The following is a 22,611-nucleotide window of genomic DNA, read 5'->3' as shown; positions in this document are numbered from 1 at the left end:
CACATTAATGTTGGGAACCATCGTCTGCTCTTGGTCCTTCATTACTTAGAAAATGTAAACACCGTTCATAACTTGCGACAAAGGTCATTGTATACATTAACGTAGGAGTATTAATGCTCTCTCTCCCATAAGTCCTCTCTGGTTTGCCTTCACAAGGCAGCCCATCATATAAACACTATACATGGAATAAGGACGACAAACACATGCATTTTCCATGTGATCCAACACAAGTCAAAACAATCCAAAAATAGGCATGATTTTCCTGCAGTATACAGAAATGGCAACAGGCTGTTGCTCTAATAGATTTCTACAAAGCCAGCATGTATATTGCAAAATATATAATGCACATGTGTCAATGACTAAAACGAATGAAAACAAGTCAATTGTGCTGACCACAAGCAAAATTGCAGCATTCTTGCTCAATCAATTTTACATGGATTTGTTAATTTATTTAAAAGCATGAAGACCACCATTTAAATAATTTTTGCAATAAATATCTCAATCTATTTTTGTCTCCTGTAACACTGTGTACAACAAAACTCAGACTGGAAGAAGGAACAACAGCACTGTAGCAGTTGGGCTCTAGGGGTCTTGCAGAGAACTGATAATAGGAGGCAAGAGCAGGAAAAATAAAAATGTTCATCGGGGATTCAGGGTGCTGCTGCTCCTTCATTATCCAATTACAGGACATTGACCAACTGTATTGCATTGGAGAAAAGATGATAGAGACCTGGCTTTGTTTCATGGCAGGAGTGTTTGCATTTCATAAGTGGCTTTAACCAGAACTCCAGATCTGGTTTTCCTATGTAATGTGGGCCAGTGTGATCCAAATGATTACTCATTGTTACAGAAGTCTCCAGCAATACACTGCATGCACTTTGTACTGCATACAGTAATGTGTGCTCTGTTCACACCAAGTTCTATTCACTGCCACAGCCTAAAAGAAATCAAGTTGGTCATGTGGTATATCAGCCATTCAGGGAGCGCCTTGTATTTTTATCAGTGAATACAAGGCATTCTGTGATTGGCCTAAGTGAAGAGGCAAGCAGATAATGTCACGAATAGTAGCACAGCAAGTCCCCTACTTATGAACGAAGTCCATTCCAGAAGCCCGTTCGCAAGTTCGACTTGTTTGTAACTCCAGCACAGATCAGAGCTTGCAGACAAAGGCTTGCAGCCTACTCGTGGAGTGTGTGTACCCAGCTTTACAGGATTGAAAATGCGAACACATGTTCGCATCTTCGAAAGTTCGCAAGTTGAATGTTCGTATGTAGGTACGAAAGTTTGCACATTGCATTGTTCATATGTAGGTACGAAAGTTTGCACGTTGCATGTTCATATGTAGGTACGAAAGTTCGCACGTTGCATGTTCGTGTATAGGTAAGAAAGTTCACAAGTTGCATGTTCGTATGTAGGTAAGAAAGTTCACAAGTTGCATGTTCGTATGTAGGCAAGAAAGTTCACAAGTTGCATGTTTGTATGCAAGCAAGAAAGTTCACAAGCTGCATGTTTGTATGCAAGCAAGAAAGTTCACAAGTTGCATGTTCGTGTATAGGCAAGAAAGTTGACAAGCTGCATGTTTGTATGCAAGCAAGAAAGTTCACAAGTTGCATGTTCGTATGCAAGAAAATTCACAAGTTGCATGTTCGTATGTAGGTAAGAAAGTTCACAAGTTGCATGTTCGTGTATAGGCAAGAAAGTTGACAAGCTGCATGTTTGTATGCAAGCAAGAAAGTTCACAAGTTGCATGTTCGTATGCAAGAAAGTTCACAAGTTGCATGTTCGTATGTAGGCAAGAAAGTTTGCAAGTTGCATATTAGTATGTAGGTAAGAAAGTTTGCATGTTGCATGTTAGTACGTAGGTAAGAAAGTTTGCAAGTTGCATGTTTGTATGTAGGTAACCTACTATAGTAGATTACTTAACCACTTGCCGACCGCCACACGACGATGTACGTTGACAGAATGGCACGGGCAGGCATATGGGCGTACCTGTACGTCCCTGCCTTCCCGCGGGTGGGGGGCCCGATCGGGCCCCCCCCGGTGCCAGTGGCGGTCGGTATCCGTGCAGGAGCGATCCGGGATGAGGGGGCGGCCATTCATTCATGGCCACCCCCTCGCGATCGCTCCTGACGAATGGGAGTGAAGCATTGCATCACTTCCTCTCCTGTAATGTAAACACAGGAGAGGAAGTGATGTAATCTCTCCTCCGTGTCGGTATTTTTCGTTCCGGCACCGAGGAGAGAGGATCGGTGAGTTGCACCAGCATGACACTTCACAGTAGAACATGCCAGGCACACTCACACCCCCCCTTTACCCCCGATCACCCCCCAATTACCCCTGCCCCCCCCCCAGTCACAGTGACACCAATTGCATTTTTTTTTTTTTTTGCATTGGTGTCATTTGTGACTGTAATAACTGTTAGGGCAGTTAGGGTTAGCCCCCTTTAGTTCTAATGTACCCCCCTAACCCCCCCAATAAAGGTTTAACCCCGTGATCACCCCCCGTCGCCAGTGTCACTAAGGCTGGGTTCACATTGCAGCGGTTTATGAGAACGGATGTGATTCGCACCGCACTGCAGTGCAAATCACATCCGATCTCTGTGCGATTCGAGTTCAGCCATACAGATAGTATGGCTGAATTTGCGTCGCACCCGCCGCAAATTCGCACGGGACCCTTTTTTTGGTCCGCAGCAGAATCGGATCGAATGGGTGTTCACACCATGCGATCCGAGTTTGCAGATCGCACTGCGATATGCGAACTGATCTGGGGGTGTCATTAACATTTCACTGACACTCCCAGCAGTTCGCATAGGGCAGTGTGAACTGCCGCCGGGAGGCATGCGATGCGGGAACCCGCCGCGGATTCGTGGCGTTCCTGCATCACTCCAGTGTGAACCCAGCCTAATAAGCGATAATTTTTCTGATCGCTGTATTAGTGTCACAGGTGATGCTAGTTAGGCAGGTAGGTATTTAGGTTCGCCGCAGCTTTTTATAGCGCCAGGGACCCCCATATACTACCGCATAAAGCCCCCTGATTGCCCCCTAGTTAACCCTTTCACCAGTGATCACCATATAACTGTTACAGGTGACGCTGGTTGGTTAGTTATTTTTTTATAGTTTCAGGGCACCCGCCATTTATTACCTAGTCTCACTAGTGTACCCCTAAATTTAGGGGTGTCTACTTTCCAAAATGGGGTCATTTGGGGGGGGGTTTATGCCATCTTGGCATTTTATGGCCTTCAAAACTGTAACGCCCTTAGAAAGCCTGAAGGCGGTGCTTGGTTTTCGGGGCCCCGTACGTGGCTAGGCTCCCAAAAAGTCCCACATATGTGGTATCCCCGTACTCAGGAGAAGCAGCAGAATTTATTTTGGGGTGTCATTTCACATATGCCCATAGCATGTGTGAGCAATATATCATTTAGTGACAACTTTGTGTAAAAAAAAAAAAAAAAAAAAATTTTTGTCATTATTCAATCGCTTGAGGCAAAAAAATAAAATATTCAATGGGCTCAACATGCCACTTATCAATTTCCTTAGGGGACTAATTTTCCAAAATGGGGTCATTTGGGGGGGTTTTGTACTGCCCTGCCATTTTAGCACCTCAAGAAATGAGATAGGCAGTCGTAAACTAAAAGCTGGGTAAATTCCAGAAAACGTACCTTAGTTTGTAGATGTGACAACTTTTGCGCAAACCAATAAATATAGAGTTATTGACTTTTTTTTTACCAAAGACATGTGGCTGAATACATTTTGGCCTAAATGTATGACTAAAATTGAGTTTATTGGATTTTTCTAATAACAAAAAGTAGAAAATATCATTTTTTTTCAAAATTTGCGGTCTTTTTACGTTTATATCGCAAAAAATAAAAATCGCAGAGGCAATCAAATACCATCAAAAGAAAGCTCTATTTGTGGGAAGAAAAGGACGCAAATTTTGTTTGGGTACAACATTGCATGACCGCGCAATTACCAGTTAAAGCAGCGCAGTGCCAAATTGTAAAAAGACCTCTGGTCATTGACCAGCAAAATGGTCCGGTCTGAAAGTGGTTAAAGGAGTTGTAAAGGCAGAAGGTTTTTTTTATCTTAATGCATTCTATGCCATGTGCAAAACCAACTCCATAGAGCGGGTAAGTAGAACATGTTTGTTATTTTTCATTTTTTAAAAAGACTTTACAATCACTTTAAATTGTATGCCACGGGGGGGGGGACCCCAACACTAAGCACGTCTGATATACTTGCACATTTACCCATATTTCATCTCTTTCAAGACCTTGCACATTCAGAAACATACCGGTTGATCTGCCAGAAAAGCATTCAGCTCCAAAGTTCTAGGTGTGTGCAAGTTTGTTTTTTTTTGCCATCAAGGAATAGGTAAGTAGGTAACTTTTGTTGGCAAGAGAACAGGCCCTGAACGGGGCAGTGCAGCAAGGCCAGTTTAGGGTCTTTGCAGATGTGTAAATGGAACAATCTATATAGCATTCCAAAGACCCTGGATCAAAATCCAGTTAGGCGTGGGCAGAACCACCAGATATAAAGGGCAGTTCCGTCTCCCATTTCAAAGTTTATACAAGCAGCGACACGTCCAGGAGCTGTCTCATCAATGTTTTGCGATATTTACACTTAGAAAGTGAGATGCAGTGCAGCAAACAGGCAGCCAGGTCCCGTTCAAGGGATAGAGGGATAAGCCACGATTTCTTGAATTGGAGCACAGACAACTTGCCAAAAATGGCAGATTCATGTAAAAGACCAAAAAAAATGGGAAAAAAGGCTGTCCCTGGCCTATCCAAAAAATTGTTTTGCCTTTAGTTAAACTTAAAGATGCCTTTATAGTGAAATCAATGGAAATGCATAATAATGTATGTCAATGACAAGCAGTAATGTACTACTAAGCATATTCATGCATATTGACAAGCAATATAAAGTGTATTGCAATGCATGTAAATCCATGCAACCACGTGTTTTAGCCAGTTAGCCTAACATCTGTAGTGTGTAAACTCTTGGAGGGGATGATAAGGGACTATATACAAGATTTTAGTAATGAGAACGGTATCATTAGCAGTAATCAGCATAGATTCATGAAGAACCGTTCTTGCCAAACCAATCCTTCTTTGAGAAGGTGAGTTGCCATCTAGATAAAGGAAGGCCCATAGACGTGGTGTATCTGGATTTTGCAAAAGCATTTGACACAGTTCCCCATAAACATTTACTGTACAAAATAAGGTCCATTGACATGGACCATAGTGTGAGTACATGGATTGAAAACTGGCTACAAGGGGCGAGTTCAGAGGGTGGTGATAAATGGGGTGTACTTGGAATGGTCAGGGGTGGGTAGTGGGGTCCCCCAGGGTTCTGTCCTGGGACCAATCCTATTTAATTTGTTCATAAATGACCTGGAGGATGGGTAAACAGTTCAATCTCTGTATTTGTGGATGATACTAAGCTAAGCAGGGCAATAACGTCTCCGCGGGATGTGGAAACCTTGCAAAAAGATCTGAACAAATGAATGGGGTGGGCAACTACATGACAAATACGTTTCAATGTAGAAAAATGTAAAATAATGCATTTGGGTGGCAAAAATATGAATGCAATCTACTCACTGGGGGGAGAACCTCTGGGGGAATCTAAGATGGAAAAGGACCTAGGGGTCCTAGTAGATGATAGGCTCAGCAATGGCATGCAATGCCAAGCTGCTGCTAACAAAGCAAACAGAATATTGGCATGCATTAAAAAGGGGATCAACTCCAGAGATAAAATGATAATTCTCCCACTCTACAAGACTCTGGTCCGGCCGCACCTAGAATATGCTGTCCAGTTCTGGGCACGAGTCCTCAGGAAGGATGTACTGGAAATGAAGCGAGTACAAAGAAGGGCAACAAAGCTAATAAAGGGTCTGGAGGATATTAGTTATGAGGAAAGGTTGTGAGCACTGAACTTATTCTCTCTGGAGAAGAGATGCTTGATAGGGGATATGATTTCAATATACAAATACCTTACTGGTGTCCCCACAATAGGGATCAAACTTTTTCGCAGAAGGGGAGTTCAACAAGATTCATGGCCACTCATAAAAAATTAGAAGAAAAGAGGTTCAACCTTAAACTATGTAGAGGGTTCTTTACTGTAAGTGTGGCAAGGATGTGGAATTCCCTTTCACAGGTGGTGGTCTCATCGGGGGGGCACTGATAGTTTCAAAAAACTATTAGATAAGCAGCTGAACGACCACAACATACAGGGATATACAATGTAATACTGATATATACATATATATACTGACATATGATCACAGACATGGGTTGGACTTGATGGACTTGTGTCTTTTTTCAACCTCACTATGTAGTTAGTTACTATACTATGTAACTTTGTTTTTTGCATTTTCATTGATTTCAATGAATAACACATGCCTAAAACGCTATAATATTAGATTATATTTTATCTCTCTCTATCATAACACACACACACAGCTTTAGATTCAAAGAAGTCGTTCTTACTAATTGAGAAGAAAAAAAAAGCTAGCAAGGGACACTATAAGATCTTAAATGGTAAGCTAAATCTCAAAACACTGTCTAACTTCCAATAAATCATGGTAACTGAAGCCAAATGTCCAAACATTTTGATTAGGGCAGCATTGAAAGTCACAAAAATGTATAAAAATGACAAGCTGACATGTGACGTGAAGTATGAAAAATACCCCTCTCTATACAGAATATTAGGAAATGAGGGTCTTATTTATCAGAGTGTCTAAAGTAAGGCTGGTCATAGATTTTCCCTCATTTAGCCAGGAGGCTGAACTGGGGAAAAAAATGGATTCCACCATCCACTCAAATGAGGGTGATGGAAGAATCTCTTCTCCAGGAAATTGTACTCTCAGCAGGTGCTGTCAGAATACACGGATCAGCAGCTGTACCAACTGCATCCTATAGCACTCTATCACCCAAATGGACCTTTCCTTTGTTCCTCCTTACTGTACAATGAGCATGAAAAGTTGAAGTTAAACACAAATGGATGGACAAAAAAGTCAGTCAATCAGATCAAACCGTAAGGCCGCGTACACACGCGGGGACTGTTCGCCCAACTTTGTCCGTCAAACAGTTTCGGCAAACAGTCCGCTCAAAATTAGCATGGACGGACATGGCCACACACAACGGACGAACAGTTTGCTGAAACCGTGCGCGATGACGTGAACGGCACGTATGACGGGACGAAAAATACGACGTCCTATACACTGCATTATAACTTTCGGCGTGTAAATCCTTTCTGAGCATGCGCGGAACTTAGTTTGACGAACAAGCCTACACACGAGGGGACTGTTCGCTGAAACAAGGACGGAATTTCCGAAAAACCTCGTTCAGCGGACTGTTCGCTGAAACTGTCCGCTGAAAGCCCACACACGAGCGGACTGTTTGCCGAAACACTGTTCAGCGGACAAAGTTGGGCGAACAGTCCCCGCGTGTGTACGCGGCCTGACAGCAATTACCGATAGCTATAGAATGTGTTAAACAGACTTTCGCAGATTATAATTAAGATCTGAGTTGATCATCTTAATGAAGGTTAACAAAGTAACCCCTCCAATTGCTGGGTGTAAAAAGAGTGCATGACATTGCTCTAGCACAGCTATATACCTCATAAACATGGTGCTTGCACGTAAGTCTCAAAGGAAATAAATACTTGTGTTTTTACCATGCAATAAATAAAGTGGTTTTACCATTTCTAGGGAATCCATCAAGATAGAAATATGGGAAATGATATTGAAGTCATGTTCTGCAACATGCAGGCTTCTCATCGATAAAGTATATTAAGTCGAAAAAAAAGGGTTAGAATCAGCGATTTGTTGTTTTTTTTTTGTCTCCTAGGGAAATTTCCATCTACTTCCTGTCCTGTAGATACACGTTGTGAATATTTCCAAAGTTGTAGAAATGTCCTCTCAGACAGTTGTTACCTGAACATGTGTCCCCATTGGCAAACGTCACTTCTGTTCCCATACTCGCAATGACAAATTGAGGATTTTCCTTCACTAGCTATGCATGTATAGAGGTCTCTTGCTCAGCCCACAGAACTAAGGAATCTCCCTGCTGGCTACTGAATTCTTACAGCTGGCTGTATAGACACTGAGATTGTCAGGTACACAAAAACAGGTCCATGGCTTCAGAAGCAAACTGTCAGGGCCATGAACCCATCCCTATGAACCTGCCAAAGCCAGATGTGCGGGTGATCCATAAAACCACTGTCTGTCCAACATAGGCTGCCTGCATAGAGCTCCATGTTGCTCTGGAAACATAACTAAATATCTCTTTAAATTGTAGAGGTCTATGCCGTTATGTGAATGAGCACTAAAGATTTAAAATGTCCAAAGCCTGGCCACAGTTCTATCTTTAAAGTATGCCAGTGGGCTGTTCCAGAAGATATAATATGCCAGCTGTCAAACTTCAGAGAAGGCTCCTCTAGGCCTCTACAGTTAATAATGCAAGTTCAGTTTACCATTAGTCATTAAATGGAACACGTAGCCTCTCGGCAAAGAAGGTGTCAAAGGGAAGGGAGTGGGTGCAGGCCATAGCATGACCTATGGACATAATTTGCACTGTGTTCCTAAGAAAATTTCTTTACAAGAGTTTAACAGCCAGTTTGCTATTCCGAACCAACCCACTGGGTTTTCTTTAAAAGCTGGACGTCAATAACAGTTTACACAGCTATAAAATAGAAAGCGCCTTCGAGAGTATATAAAGGCAAAATATTTTTCCTTTAGGCCTTTGGTTAGAGTAAAGTTGTATTAGACCCATTGGCAAGGTTTTATTTCTGTCTGTGTCTGCACTGGGGAGATTCACCCTTATATTTCTCCTGCTAACGTGAGACAGAAATTAAGGGGAAAGCCAAAATTTTAGAGCCATCACCGGAGCAACACGTGACTGTAAATCCTCCAATGGCAATACTTGCTCCTGAGACAACTGTTTGAAGCTATATTAAAGGAATTCAGCTCTTTGTAAAAAGTGAAGGCACGCTATGGGTTACGTCCAAGAAGGTGCATAACATCTCCTGGGCTTATCTCTATAATTTCCATCTGACAGTTTTACTGCAGTCCTGGAGGACGGTTATCACTGTATTTCTGGGATCCCGACTGATGCTTCAGGTCAAAGCCTCTTCATCATTTGAGTCAGTTCAGCTGCTTTGCCTGTCCTCCCCCATCCTTCTGCCAAATCACAGAAGACTTTGTTTTATTGGAACTTATTCACAAAATACAAAGAGTTTGCTAAATGGGCAGCAGTGAGGAGGAGCGGGCATAGCTGCTCTGTGTACCTCTCTCCTCTCACAGCCCTGAGTGTCAGTGAATGCTCAGGCAGAGCCATAAACCTGTCAGCTATAAAAAATAAAATAGAGATAAGTTCAGGAGAGGTCATGCCTTAAAATTAACTCATAGTGTACCTGCACGTTTTATAGATGGCTGAATTTCTGGAATTCAGCTTTGAGATAGGAATTTTGTTCCCTTTGGCAAATATTTCCTCTCATTTAGTGTTGATGCCCTGTTGCATTCTGAACACAACAGGTCAGCTGCTCAGCATGGGTGCCATTCAGAGAATGCTGTGCATTTTCTGAATTAATGTAAAGAATTCTCTAGAATTTAAATAAAAAAAATTAACTACCGTATTTATCGGCGTATAAATCACACTTTTTTCCCCCTAAAATCAGGGGGAAATCGGGGGTGCGTGTTATACACCGATCCCCCGCTGTTTCTATACCCTTCTGCCACTCTCTGCGGCTTTCGGGTATTTTCAGCTATCATCGACCGTTCTCGGCTATTTTCGGGCGTTCTCAGTGGCTTTCGGAAAGCCGAAAGCCGCTGAGAACGGCCGAAAATAGCCGAGAACGGCCGAAAATACCCGAAGGCCGCAGAGAACGGCCGAGAACTACCGAACGCCGCCGAGATACACAGGACATCCGCTCTGTATCTCGGCGGCAATATTTTTAAAAGGCAAACACACTAACGAGGCTGCAAATGACTGGCAAGGCTGCAATAGAAGGCTGCAAATGACTGACAAGGCTGCAATAGAAGGCTGCAAATGACTGGCAAGGCTGCAATAGAAGGCTACAAATGACTGGCAAGGCTACAAATGACTCATAATGCGGCAATGCAAGGCTGCAATTAACCCTGACAAGGCTGCATTGATGGGCATTTAAATGTAAGTTTTTTTCCTTAAACTTCCTTCCTAAAAGTTTTTTTCTTTTAAATTCCCTCCTAAACTTGGGGTGCGTGTTATACGCCGATAAATACAGTAGTTGCTGAGTCAAATCATCTTTGTACTAGTATTAGTTTCTGGTGGCAAAAAATATATAGTTGTAAGTGCACTAGGACGACAATACATTTTAAAACCAGTTTTGTAACTGCTTAACTTGCATGTTATATGCCACCACTGCAAGCGACAAGCACCTTCCGCCTTTGAACCCACAGTATCTGTCAAAATTGCTGATAAGTGAGTCACAAGCCTCCCACTACTGCTAAACCGCAGGCAGAGGAGGAACACAAGCTGGACAATGGATGGGGAAGCAGGGAGTAAATAATTTTAATTTTTTTATAAAAAGCACTAAGTGTGGCTTGGGTGAAAAGGAGAAAAATGTTACATCCTGTACAAGGTAGTTAGGGGAACACCAAAACTCAATGTTGGTAATTACAGACTACATTTTTTTTCCAGTAAAAAGGTGAGGAAAAAGTACATAAAACCTAAAACCTTAGTTACCACTGTGTGAATCTTGTATTTAATGACTAGCACTAGTAAGCCACTGAATAAGACTATCCATTCACAATATTGCGTCGGGAGGTAAATGTTGTTCATTGTAGAATGCCAAAATTAACTGTCTGGAAACCCGTGACATTTGCAACTTCCCATATGCCAGAACCTTTCGAATGTGCTTCTACGGAAGAGCTGTGTTTTAGGTCTTTTCATCGAAACCCCTGCAAAATTAAAGTGGTTGTAAACCCTTTATAACCACTTTTGCCTACAGGTAAGCCTATAATAAGACTTACCCTTGGGGAACCGTGAATTTCACTGTATGTGCTGAGGTCATTGGCACATGCGCACTGAAGAAATGGCTTGTTTGTGCCATTGCCAGTGGCTCCCGGTCAATCGCAGTGCCGGATCCCGTGAACCCGGAAGTAACATTCCAGAGATGACGCCCGTCACCTAGGTGTACGGGAACCGATACAACAGCTTTGTTTTAAGGTAAGTATTTCATTTTTTTTTTCCCCAGAGTTTACAACCACTTTAAGTTGTACCGTGCATTGGGCAAGGTCTTAATACTAAGAATCAATCTAATTCTATTTACTGTCCTATCCTCCAACATGCATTTTTAAACAAATACTGTGCATGTGGAAAAATGTAATTGTAAAATATTACATAAAAATATGCAGATATACAAAACTTTGTTCTGCAGATCAAAAAATGTAATAGAAACTGCATTTATTTACAATTATATTGTAGTAACCAAGGTAGTAAAAGAAGGGTTTTTCAACCAGGGATCCATGGAGCCTTAGGGTTCCTCCAGAGGTTACTAAGGGTTCCTTGAGCAAGGAGCAATCCCTGCCTCTCCAATAAGTTCCCACTGACAGTATTACTCTTTTAGAGATCTGGAAGGGGGGAATTTTTCCCAAAGACCACCAGTATAAGGAACATTCTTCCCACTGACATCATGAGTTATAAATATAATCATTTTTAGCAGGGATTCCTTGAAACCCGAAAGTTTGTTTCAAGGGTTCCTCTGTACTGAAAAGGTTGACCAAGGCCTAGTAGTAGTATAGTAACTCACAGCAATCAGTTTCTAAAAGTATATGTAAACAAAAATACATTCAGTTAAAAATAGAAAATGAAAGGCAAAACATTTGTTCACAAATATAAGAAAAATACCTTTTTATAAAAGTGATCACATACCCACTGTTCTCAGCTCGGAGAGATAGGGGAGGAGTAACAGCAGCATGCTGATCATCCCAGTGAATGGCTGGGCAGGGGAGGCGTGTCAACACCAGTCCAATCATTGGAGTAGAGCAGGCCTCCCAGCACAGCCAGAAAGCTGACCACGTTGTGCTCTCATGCCTAGTGTGGTAAATTTTTATTAGAAAAAGCAGAGGGTCTGTCAGGAGAACCAGGGATTTTACACAATGGAAGCAATACAAAAAAACAGGATACTTTTTTTATACAAATACGTGGTACAGCAGGGAAAAATCAGGAATATGAAATGTTTAGTTTACATATTTCTTTTACAGCTACATTAGCACAAACTGCCTAAACTTGGTTTGGTTACTGGGGACTACAGTAGATTTTTATTATTTCTAACACATTGAAAGTTTAGCAATCATGAAAACATGCTCAAGGTTATGGTTATGGTAATTAGGGGCTTGTTTCACCATAAAATGTGTAAATGTATTTTGCTCTACAAAGGTTCCCATTTAAGTGGAACCATTGGTACCAGGGGCAGTGCATGGCATCTAAAAAGCAACACACTGGACTTTTTGCAAAAGCAACTCGTCATGTTGGAGAGGACTAGTCCAATTAAAATCAATGTTTTTGTCTGCACCATGAAACAGAAAACGAGACTGGTGAGAATAAACCTTTATGCATGTAGATATGAATAGGGCGGCACAGTGGTGTAGTGGTTAGCACTCTCACCTAGCAGCAAGAAGGGTCGCTGGTTTGAATCCCAACCACGACACTACCTGCCTGGAGTTTGCATGTTCTCCCTGTGCCTGCATGGGTTTCCTCCGGGTACTCCGCTTTCCTCCCACACTCTAAAGACATGCAGGTAGGTTAATTGGCTTCTATCCAAAATTGGCCCTAGTATATGAATGGGGAGCTTGGGTTCTTGAGAGTAGGGACTGATGTGAGTGTGCAATGTACAGGGATAGGGACAATTGTAGACACTCACTCAGGTTGAACTGGATGGACTGGGGTCTTTATTCAACCTTAATATGTAACTATGTAAAGCAAATCATCACTTTTTGTAACTAACATGCGTAGTGTAATATTTACATGTGTAACGTATCAATGAAATTTTATTGAAGACATTGCAACACGAAGATAGCATACAGAAAATCTATTACAAACAAGGACTAATTTAAATTTGCGTACAGTTCACTCTCAAAGCTAATTAAAGGCAGGTCCCCAGGTACTGACAAGTCTAAGGAGGATTTCTCTCTCTCTTCCGAGGCCTCTTATTTAATAAACCAAAGGAGTTCATGAACCGTACGGTATTAACTACCTTGGCACCAGTATCTATCGACAAATATGACTGATGGTGCGTTAGCAGTGTAGAAGACCGTATATCTCCATTACTACCGCCCCGCTAATCAATAGCTCAATCCCACATCTAAAGAACCAACACAATCCAACATCTAAAGAGCCAACACAATCAAACAAACACACACATTTACCACCAGAACAAAACTCAACGTATCCTCATTTTCTAAGAGGGAAGAAGGTTCAGTCTTCATTCTCTATCTATACACTATTTTTTGGCTTCTGTTTTGAAAATAGGAGCTGCCTATCACTGTGAGAGTGGACATACACTTGAAACAAGTCGCAATTGTTTAACCCATAACATTCATGTGAGTTAGAACTGCTCCCTCTTCAATGTGCCGGGTGCAAAGACCTATAAAAGAGGGAGCTTGCTGTGGAAACCAAAACACATTCAGGTCAAAAAAAACTGGTAAACTATAGGAAGCTTTCCTGTAATTTAACAGGAACAGTACAACAAAAACCTAAGGGCCGGTTCACACAGGGGGCGACACGAGGCGACACGACTTGCCGTGCCGCGACCTGCCGTGACCTCAGCGGCGACTTGCAAATGACTTCTGTATAGAAGTCAATGCAAGTCGCCCCGAGGTCGCCCAAAAGTAGTACAGGAACCTTTTTTCTAAGACGGAGCGACTCGAGTCGCTCCTCTTAGAACGGTTCCATTGTACAGAACGGGGGCGACTTGTCAGGTCGCGGCACGGCAAGTCGTGTCGCCTCGTGTCGCCCCCTGTGTGAACCGGCCCTAAAGCAAACACAAGGAGGAAATTATACAACCAAGGTGATAACAAAACCAATAGGTCATGACATTTGGGGCATAAAAATGTGGATAAGAGGCTCCGACCTCCATCCTAAGACCCAGCCAACTGCCAATAGTTAAATGAAGAGAAGTAAATGCCTTGATTGATCACCATCTTTTTAACTTTCACCTTTTCCTCCCATAATTATAAATCCACCCTATTGTGGCAAAAAACAAAACAAAAAAAAACACGCAATATGTGCTTACATATCAAAACTATATAAGCTTTAAAAGTTTTAGATTATAATATGTGCTATTAATCTATATATATTTTATATTATATATAGTATACTAGTAGTATACTATATATATTTTTTATGTTATTTTTAGATTTAAATAAAAATGAACCTGTTTGGAAAGATATTCTAAATATGCTTATAATGGCAAGCTATAAACCAACAAAAGATTCACAAGTACCAGAAGAATCCAAGAATGGAAAAAGGATACACAAACTCACAAAACTGCCCCAGCCCTTCTGTACAGTCACATTGTTAGTGTGCATCTCTTGAAGTGCCTGCTTCACAGTCATCCAACTCTGAAGCTGCCCCGCACAGCGAGACTTCCGCATGGCTTGCAAAACGACTTCTGTATAGAAGTCAATGCAAGCCGCTCCAAAGTCGCCCCAAAGTAGTACAGGAACCCTTTTCCAAATCGGAAACGGTTCCATTGCAATGCATGGAGTGCGACCGGTACCTGCCAAGTCGTCTGACAGGTCACCCCTGTGTGAACCGGCACTAAGGCTGCTTGTTCGTTTTCAATGTGGCCCATCAAAGCACATGAACCATATTTTTCAACACTGAGGTTTATTTACTAAAGGCAAATATACTGTGCACTAGAAGTGCTCTTTGAAGTACACTTTGGGGTTGATTTATTAAAGGCAAATAGACAGTTTACTTTGCAAAGTGCAGTTGCTCCAGAGCTTAATAAATGAGGTATAGCTTCACTTTGCAAAGAATACCCAATCACGAGCAAGGAAAAAAAAAAAACAGCATTACGGCTTGCACATGATTGGATGATGGAAGTCAACAGAGCTTCTGCTCATTCATTAAGCTCTGGAGGAACTGCAAAGTGCACAGTCTAAGTAACACTTTAAATGCATTTGCTCTAGATCTGAGGGGAAGCTCTGCTGATTTCCATCATCTAATCATGTGCAAGCAAGAATTCTGTTTTTTTACTTTCCTTCCACATAATTGAGTATTCTTTGCAAAGTCAAATTGATATTAAAGTATTTTTTTTGTTTGAAAATAACAAAAACATGTCATACTTACCTGCTCTGTGAAGCCCACATATTGCTCTTCTCAGGCCCCTTCTGCCAAGTGCCCCCACAGCATGCAGCTTGCTATGGGGACCACCCGAGCCAAGCTGCTGCTCTTTGTGTCCATTCAGACACAGAGCCATGACTCAGCCCCTCTCTCTCTCCTCATTGGCTTGCTGACTTTAATTGACAGCAGCAGGAGCCAATGAGGGCAGAGACTCTCAGGCAGCCAGGACTCTCGGGCAACATTGCTGGATTGAGATGGGGCTCAGGTAAGTATTAGGACAGCTGGTGAACAGAAGGTTTTTTAATCTTCATGCATAGAATGTTAAGTTAAAAAAACATTCTGACTTTAGAACCACTTGAAGTTTTACCTAATTTACTAAACTATGGCATAAGTGCAGTTGCCTTTAGTAAATCAACCCCTATGTGCATTGTGGTGCACTATAGGCCAGGTACCCTAAGAAGTACTATGTAAGTGCATTGGGGTGCCCTTCATCCATATAAGAACGTAGTGATAACAAGGTTTCCTCGATGCACATAAAGAGTCCATAGGCATTAATTTAGAAGTGGCTTGTTAAAAAATAAATAAATCACTTTTCAGAAGCAGAACATCAGCAAATAATCAGATATTATTAAATAACACACCACAAAGTGGCATGCAGGAAATATTACCATCATTAAATTTTTAGAGAAGTGTATTCTGTGATAAAATGTACTAAGGAAGTTATCAGATGATTATAGTGCTCCTCACACATGCCAAATATACAGCAATCTACCCAAAAATCTAAGCAGTCCTTCCATTGCTATTGGATGGTCATACTTGAAAAGGTTATTCATTATCAGTGGTGCACAGCACATGTGTAATTCTGTGACTTTCTAACGAACCTGTACTCCTAAAAGTGATACTTTATTTATCGCTGGAACCTGTCTGACTTTGTAAGGTGTCTTCTCCATCTTGGATCCTCACACAAATGGTGAGAATTTCAATGCCCTTCTGGTCCACTTTGTGAGTTCTGGGTGTTCCTGGTCACCTTTGTGAGGTCCAGTAACATGGAGTGCATTCTCCATAACATTAAAGTGTTACTAAACCCAGGACCCTTCATTCACCATGCCTGGTCTCCCACAGAACATGGAAATGCAATTATTTCAGTAAATATAAACTGTCAAAATACCTTTTCTCATTAGCAGTTAGAGCAGTCTTGTGACTTCTATCAGTGTCCAGCCAAGCACTGACTAAGGCTTGTAGGAGGAGTTTTCTGACTGTCCTATGAGACAGCAAGAACCCTGACCCTCTGTCTGGACAGTGCCGATTAGCCCTGTGCTGATCACATGCACCTCTCCCAAGAAAAAAAAAACACCTCTCTAACAATACACACCAAACTGAGCATGTGCAGCCTTACTCCATAGACTCTGTGTTATAAGGAAATTATTAGACAGTGGAAGAAGGGGAGGATCAGACAAGACAGGATCAAACAGCCTCTTTATGCAATGCAGAGGATTAACCCCTTAGGTTCCGCAGCGAGTATAATAAGCATGCTGCATATACAGACCGATTTTACTGTTCTGGGTTTAGTAACACTTTAAATATATACAAAAAAGAGAGAAAAAAATGCAACATGGAAATTAGAAACCCCCTTACAATGGCGACAGCAGACAAGCAGACTAAAATAGACAGATCTCTCCAGCAGAATCCCCTATAAAAATAATAGTTAGGTTGTGTAATGTTCTGTGTTATGAAATGTGGAACCGGCTATTGTTATATATTATTTTTAATAGCTGCAAGCTATAGCTGTCTTTTATTGTCTCTGCTTCATTACCTAGGGAGTTGCTGACCTTAAACATGTACACAGCCTGCTAAATCAGGACTCTTGCCTTATTGGTTCCAAAGGCATCTGGCTCTCCACGCCTTCTAATAGCGTTTTTTATAGAAAAGTAGTACTAGACTATAGCTGTTCGCTTCCTCCTCCCCTGGCCCACCCTCCCTTGGGTGCAGCAGATTTCCTTTACAGCTGTATAAGTCTGAAGAGTTGCTCTTATTGTTTTGCTATTCATGTTCTATGCTTCTTGATACCAACGTATATTGCATATTTTTGTAACATGCAGAACATCATTACAGTAAGAACAAAAAGAAAATCAGGACTGCATAAACCATAAATGTAATATATTGCACCAGTTTGCCAATCATTAGATGTGGTGTATCACCATACATACTGCATTGCCAATAGCAGGATGGGTGACAGATAATGGGCTGACCACTTGGGCAGCTGTAGCCCAGAACCAGACACTGATGAAATGGAAGTGGTACCTTCAAGAAAGAGGGGGTATTGCAGCTGGTAACGTTAGAGAAATTTCAAAACAGTTGGCAGGGCTTATACCACAAAGTAACCTTGCTAGATAGACACAACCAAACAATTATCAAAAAGCCGCTCCTTTCAATTATTGCCCTGTGCAAAAGGCTTTATAGGTGTCCTGTCCATAATTGCTTGTAATATTTTTTTCTTTTGGCTTACACCTTGCAATACATACATTAACCAACATCAGCAATTGCTAAAACTATAGGTGTGCATGCTAAAGCTCAAACACGCATGAACGCCACCTACTGTCACAGGGAGGAAGCTCTGGTGGTGGGAGGCAGTTGATTGGGAGCATATTAAGTTACACCCTAAATACGGGTGTAACGTTCCTAATGTTGAACCCAGCCTTCAATATAATGGGAGCATTTACACTGGCCACTGGCACCCCCAACCACCCACCTTGTGCCATTAGGGTGTGCCCATGCACATCTGACACACCCTGTGCGCATGCCTATGCATATAACAGCTTTGTGCAAGCACCCTTAAAATAAACTCACTAATGCTTCCTAGGGTGTACTGACCCTGGCAGTTTTACCCATACCCAGGTGCAGTTTCTCCACTTGCACTGGTTTATTTGTGTCGTGCGAGTCCTCTGAACCCATGTCTGGGTACAGTTAAGCACACTGTGCCCAGGACCACTTGAAAGGGGTGGTTTAGTGCAGGGTTTCATTACGGTTCACTTCAGTTTGAGCGCAAACTGTGCCTGAGCACAGAACTCTCCATAGATCACTCAGCAAGAAAGCAGGGATCATGGTGATCTGGCTGGCAGAGGTAATGAAGTAAGTGTACCTGGGAACGCTTCCCAATAGCACAATGAGTACAAACCAGCAAGATAGACTGAATTACAGTTCAATCATGTTCAGTGCAGGTACACCCTAAAGGCCCATACACACAAAGAGAATATCGGACAAACGTCTTTCTTTTTTCTTTTTTGCACGTTAGTCTCATCCAAAATTAAGAGGTTACTAAACTTAGGAAAATTCTCACACGACAGAATACAACTTCGGAAGTGATGTGTTGTATCCTTGCGTTTCCGAGCATGCGTGGTCTTGCTCTTCTGATTTTTATTTTTTTTCAGATGAATACTGTGCTGAAAATTTTCAGAGTACTGAAGATTTCCTGATTGGTCCCTTCGGATAATTTCGGATGAACTGTTGTGATCGGCTCTCGAAAGCTGTGTACCAACATTCAGATTATCGTACAATCGCTTAGAAATCGGTATTTTTCATCCAATTTTCTGATCGTGTGTACAGGCCTTTAGCCTATTCATGACATTCAACCAGCTTCTTCCCCAAAATGATTAGAAGCCATAAGGAAGCTGGTGCTGGCTGCCGAAATTCATACACCGACTTTGATAAATAAATAAATCGCTACAGGCAGTCCCCAAGTTACTTACAGGTTAGGGACGGCCTGTTTGCTCTGAAGTTGGATTTGTTCATAATCCGGATGCGAATAACGGCGTTTCCAATGTTTTCCAATGTTGTTATCCCAATGTTCCCGCCAGCGCCGCCTGCCGTTCGCAAGTAGGAGTTGTTCGCAAGTGGGATGATCATAACTCGGGGACTCCCTGTATATTGACCCTAATGGAAAGCTCTCCTGAGCATAAGAAACCCTGCCCTGAACAGTTATACAATAAATACAGGTACAAAATCAAGCATGCACAAGCTGCAGTTGTTGCACATTTTAATGAAAAGCTACAAAACGCATGCATAAGCATACATCCAAAGCACCCCCTTTAAATATGTATGGTGCCTTAAAGTGTGCAATCAGTTCAGCAGGTTAGAAACTGTTTAACCAGAGGCCTAAGATAAATAAGACAAACACAATCCCCAGTAATGAGATGCAAGGGCTTACAGTAGCAAGCTTGGTTTCCATAGCTGTCAGTGTACACAGCTCTCCTATGGATTTAATTATGATAAGGCTTCCAGAGCACTTAGTATGTTCACAGTTACACAAGGTTGAGAAGAGCTACCTATCAGATATAGAGGGAAACCATGGTGATTAGGGTCATTTACAGCCCTATGACATCAGTGGTAGTGGTGAGATCCACATATATAGCAAGTCACACGTCACCTACACCACCCCTCTCAGCCCTGCAGGCACAACACTTACAAATTTAGATCAATTTTCACCAGTCATCAAGGTGTCAAACATTGTAGTGAAGAAGTTTTATTGCTAATCTGAAAACTCATTAGCAAGCAATGGAGCACCAAACAGGTTAAAAATACTGAAGACACTACGGTCTTTAATAAAACTGCTTGCAAAAAAGCACAGGACAGGTAATAGTAAAGAATCTTAAAGCAGGCCTACCAGAAACAACCACCCACCCTCGAATTTAAAACCGCAACCAATACTGTAATCATTACTGTAAATTAAAAACACATTTATTGATGATTACCTGTCAACTGAACATCTAATGTCACAAGCTTATATGCCTTTTTTCCTCCTACTACAAACCCATGTGCCAACTTACCATGTAGGCATCAACAATGGTCAGATTCCTATGCGCTTTCATCGCAGGCTATCAGCGCCAGATCCCGCACATGCTCAGTACGAGATCTGACATGGTTAGGTTGATGTAGCCATGGCAACATATAATAATAACAATAAGTGGCATTACAACCACCAACACTCATGTTGTTGAAGCCATATAGAACAATGAAAAATAAATAAATAAAAACTCTGATGACTTGGCCTTCCCAAAGGACATCTGGGTGGCCAGGGCTAAGTCACCAGTGTCTCAAGAAACCAGGAAGTAGAATTCAATTAAAAAGGTAAACAACTGCTAAAATATTTAATGTAACAAATCACTGTAAGGTCATTTCATATCAGCATGCAGAGGTGTAGGCCAATGCAATTTTATTAGTGAGGGGGGGTAAAAGGTCCACTTTAATTTGCATCAGCTATAGGCCTAAAAGCAAATAAATATAGCAATATAAAATAGGCCTAAAATTTGTGTGGAGTACAGTTACATATGGCAAGAGGCATTGATGAGATACTAATAAATGTGATGGACACACACAAATTGGTGGTAGCATTAATGAAGTCAACCAATCTCACCACAGGACTTCAGGGAATTCTTGAATGGAACAAAATGTACATACATATAGATACAAATGCTGTGTAAAAGCACAACTGTCTCAAAACAGGGCACAAAAACATTCATTGAGGAAGACTGCTATATAATACAAAACAATGGACTTGTTCACTCCCCAGTGTCCCAGTATTGGGGATAATCCAGTGGAATGGAACTTAAAAATTGTATATGTAATGAACTTTTTTTTAGTAATATTACTTTTTTTGGGGGTGGGGAAGGATTTGATTGCTGTTTGTATCCACTTAGGGAAGAATCACCCTCTCTAATAGTCCTGGGCACCAATAAGTGATGGAAAATCTAAAATTTTAGGCCTCATGCACACTGAATGCTTTTAGGCCTCAGGTACACTTGCCCATCATTTACCGCCGATGTGGGAAAACGCAAACCACAGCAAAATCGCAGCACAGTTTTGCCACGGTTCGCGTTTTCCCACGATGCCAAAAGGTTCCATGTAGACTAGCATCTCTTAAACTCCAGAAAAGCATGTGTCAACATAGGGTTTTAGCAGTGTTTAGGAGCTTCTGCATTTAGTAGAGGTTCAACTGCCTTCTCCTGAACATGGCAAAATCACAGTAAAATCATGGGGCGATTTTGTCGCGTTATCCTGCAGCCAGCGGTCATAATATATTATGTGTATATGAAACCTTAAAGTGGTTCTAAAGGGAGAAGGTTTTTTTTATCTTAATGCATTCTATGCATTAGGATAAAAAAAAAAAACTTTCTGTGTGTAGAAGCCCCCCTCAGCCCCTCTTACCTGAGCCCAATCTCAATCCAGCGATGTTGCAAGAGAGCCACAAAGTCCGGGGACTCTCTCTCTTCATTGGCTGAGACAGCAGTGAGTGCCATTGGCTCGCACTGCTGTCAAGCCGCTTGCTGTGGGGGCACTCGGCAGGAGGGAGGGGTCAGGAACACCTGAGAGGGACCCGAGAAGAGGAGGATATGGGCTGCTCTGTGTCAAGCCACTGCACAGAGCAGTTTAAAAATAACAAACATGTTATACTAAACAAAAAAAGCACAAGACTTTAATATCACTTTAACATGGCTGTTAGGGGCATCTGGTGTTTTACTTTTTCTATCTGCCCTAAATGCCCTTGCATGTTAGCCTATTTGTCCTGGCACACATAGGTGTTTAGATGCAGAAAAAACCCACAGCCAGCACATTCAGGAGCAGCAGCGTTTTGACAGGAAAAAAAAACGATTGACATGTGTAAAAGCGTCTTTTTATACGTTAATGCTAGGTGGATTCATCCCTTGAACGTTAATTTCAAATGGTCAGAAGAAATCCAGACTGACCAATTTAATGAATTAACAACTGACGCACCTAAATATGTTGAAATGCGTTACACTTGTCAGGCTTTTTTTTCTGCGAAAACACTGCTGCCAGGAGGAAAGGCGTCTAGGAGAGATGGTGCTACATCACATTCGGCTACCCATTACGTTATGCTACCCGCTGGAGTGCGCATGTGTGACGCCGCCATATGCGTTCCAACACTGTTGTAAGATCACTTTGCCACAGGACCCCTCGCAGGCTCTTTTCACTCACCACGCTTCGGGCGCGGCCTCATTATAATCTAACTCTATGTCCACTTGGATGGTGGGACTTGAACCTGGATTCAGGGGTGTGGCCACAAAATTCTGCGCAAGCGCAGATCGCCACAGTGTTGAAACACATATGGCGGCGTTGCGCATTTGCAGTCCACCAGGTAACCAAATGTGATGGGTCGCCATATGTGACGAAACAATGGCAAAATTGTCCCTATGTGCATAAGGCCTTACAATTGTGACAAGAGCAAGAGGTGAAGGGAAATCTCCCCAACGGGGACACCTGTTCTAATGACA

The 22,611-nt window shown here is 41.9% G+C and overlaps 1 protein-coding gene across 2 annotated transcripts in view; it reads right to left on the bottom strand.

The window, feature by feature from the left end:
* The window catches only part of GRK3 (G protein-coupled receptor kinase 3), a 415,982-nt gene that overhangs the window by 367,577 nt on the left and 25,794 nt on the right, over positions 1–22,611 (bottom strand). The gene's annotated exons all lie outside the window — the stretch shown is intronic.

The sequence above is a fragment of the Lithobates pipiens genome, unplaced genomic scaffold (assembly GCF_037356315.1).
Source record: "Lithobates pipiens isolate NorthernLeopardFrog02 unplaced genomic scaffold, aLitPip1_a1.2 Scaffold_3, whole genome shotgun sequence".
Classification (NCBI taxonomy): domain Eukaryota; kingdom Metazoa; phylum Chordata; class Amphibia; order Anura; family Ranidae; genus Lithobates; species Lithobates pipiens.
Note: the sequence above shows the minus strand (reverse complement) of the source record. Positions and strands in the feature narration are given on the sequence as shown.